The sequence below is a fragment of the Tachyglossus aculeatus genome, chromosome 2, assembly GCF_015852505.1.
Source record: "Tachyglossus aculeatus isolate mTacAcu1 chromosome 2, mTacAcu1.pri, whole genome shotgun sequence".
Classification (NCBI taxonomy): domain Eukaryota; kingdom Metazoa; phylum Chordata; class Mammalia; order Monotremata; family Tachyglossidae; genus Tachyglossus; species Tachyglossus aculeatus.
Genome location: NC_052067.1, coordinates 175788019 through 175790472, shown reverse-complemented (window position 1 = coordinate 175790472; position 2454 = coordinate 175788019).

Genomic DNA, 2454 nt, shown 5'->3' with positions numbered 1-2454 from the left:
ACTGACTCATAGTCTCCCATCTTACCCAGTAGTCTCCAAAGAGGAAATATCCTACCTCCTCTCAAAATCCACCCACTCCACTTGCACCTCTGACCCTATGCCCTTGCACTTCATCAAAACACTTCCCTCCTCCCTTCGTCCCTCCATGACTGCCATCTTCAACTGTTCATTTTCCAATGGCTTCTTCCCCACTGCTTTCAGATAGGCCCAGTATCCCCTACACTAAAAATCTCTCTCTTCACCCCATGGCTTCCTCCAGTAATCATCCCATTTTCCTCCCAAAATTTATCTACAAAGTCCTTGGGTATGTAGCCCACAGCTGCTACCTCCACTTCCTCTTCTCCAGTTCTCTCCTGGACCCTCTGCAATCTGGCTTCTGCCCTTTTCATCCAGGGAAACAGCCCTCTCTAAGGTCACCAGTGACCTCCTTCTTGCCAAACCCATCAGCCTCTATTCCCTCCTAATCCTTCTCAACCTTATTGCTACCTTTGACACTGTCAACCAACTCCTGGAATCATTACCTAACATCAGCTACGCAGCCACTATCTGTCTGGCTGCTCATTCTCTGTCTTTCACAGGCTCTTCCTCTGCCTCCAACCTGCTAAGTGTGGGAGTTCCTCAAGGCTCTGTTCCAATCTTAGTCCCACAGTCCCCTGTTGATAAGTATTTTGATGTCTCTGTCTGTCTCTGTCTCTAGACTGCGAACTCTCAAGGCCCCTGGCTACAGGTGTGCATTTGCAGGGAAATCTCAAAGACTCATATCCCTGGGAGGCAGGTGGGCCATGTCCTAGGTTAATCATTGCCCACATGTCCAAGGGGCCAGAAAGGTGGAGATTCATGGGGGACATGGGCTAAGAAGGCCAGGCTATGCTCTTCCTGTGGGCTTCGAATGCCAGTAGACTAGGGGACCCAGCCCCATGGGAATTGTGGGAAGGGCAGGAGACACTGAGGACCAAGTCAAGGGACAGAAGGTACAAAGCACTGTACTAAGCACTTGGGAGAGTAAAGTACCACAACCTCTGAACACTTGGTATCTCTCCTGGCCCCCACAGCATCTGTTCCATATCTTCCTACTCTTTTACTGCTCCTTTAGTATCTGTCTCCCCTTCTAGTCTATAGCATCCTTAAGTGCAGGGATCTTGCCTCTTGCCCTATTGGTTGCTCCCAAGTGCTTAATTTCTTTCTCTGCTCAGAGGGTGCTCAGTAAATCCTTTTTATTGATTCATTGATTGATTGAGGGTGAAGGAGCTGGGGAATTCCAGATTTGGAGGGGCAGACCCAGGGGAGCCGGCGTGTAAGGGGGAAGTAATCGGGACAGGTGTGGAGAGGATCTGGGGAGCAAGGAGGGACATGGATCTGCAGGTGAGGAAAAGATGAACACACTCTCATCTTTTCCAAAAGAGGTGGGGCAGAAGGAAAGACATTGGTGCAAGACAGATGCAAGACAGAGGCAGGGCGGGGTTGGGGCAGCCACAGGGCAGTGGTAAGGCAGAGGTGGGGCAGGGGCAGGGCAGGAATAGGACAGAGGTGAGGTAGATATGGGATGTGCTCTTTGTACATGGTCAGTCTAGGTCCCTGGTCCCTCATCCAAAATGAAGGATCTGTGTCTCAGGGGACAGAGCAGTAGGAATCTGTAGCCTTGGAAGTGAGCCCCAAGTCCATGTGATGCACCTCACTGTCCCCACCCCCCGCAGGCTGAGAGGAGAGGGAGAGGAAAAACCCACCCCCCCTACACACCCAAACTCTGCATTCACACATTCTGCCCTTCCTGTTGGAATGCCAGTACATACTGATCGGCTGGAACTGCTTTTGGGCAGGGAACGTATGTATGGTTCAGTGGTTCCCACCCATTTAATATTGGGCAGTGCCCCCAGTGAAAACAGTTCGTTAGTTCCCATCTGTTTAGTATGGGGCAATGCCCCCATTGTGGGTGGTCCTGTGGTTCCCATCTGTTTAATGTGGGTCAGTACCACTTTAAGCCCTTATTTCCTCTTCTCCCACTCCTTTCTATATCTCTTCTCTAAATATACCCCCTCCACCTGTGCTTCTGACCCCATCCCTGCCTACCTTTTTAAAACACTCTCCCCCTCTCTTCTTCCCTACTTGACTGCCATCTTCAACTGTTCACTCTTCAACAGCCTTTTCCCCGACTCTTTCAAACATGCTCACGTCACCCATATCCTAAAAAAACCTTCCTTTGACCCCACGGCTCCCTCCAGTTACCACCCCATCTCCCTCCTACCATTTCTTTCCAACCTTCCACAGAGAGGGTTGTTTACACGCACTGTCTCTTTTTCCTCTCCTCCAATTCTTTCCTAGAGTCCCTCCAATCTGGCTTCTGCCCCCTTCACTCCACAGAAACATTCTTCTCTAAGGTAACCAATGACCTTCTTCTCATCAAATCTGACAACCACCCTAATCTGCTTTGACCACTCAGCCACTTTTGACATTGTA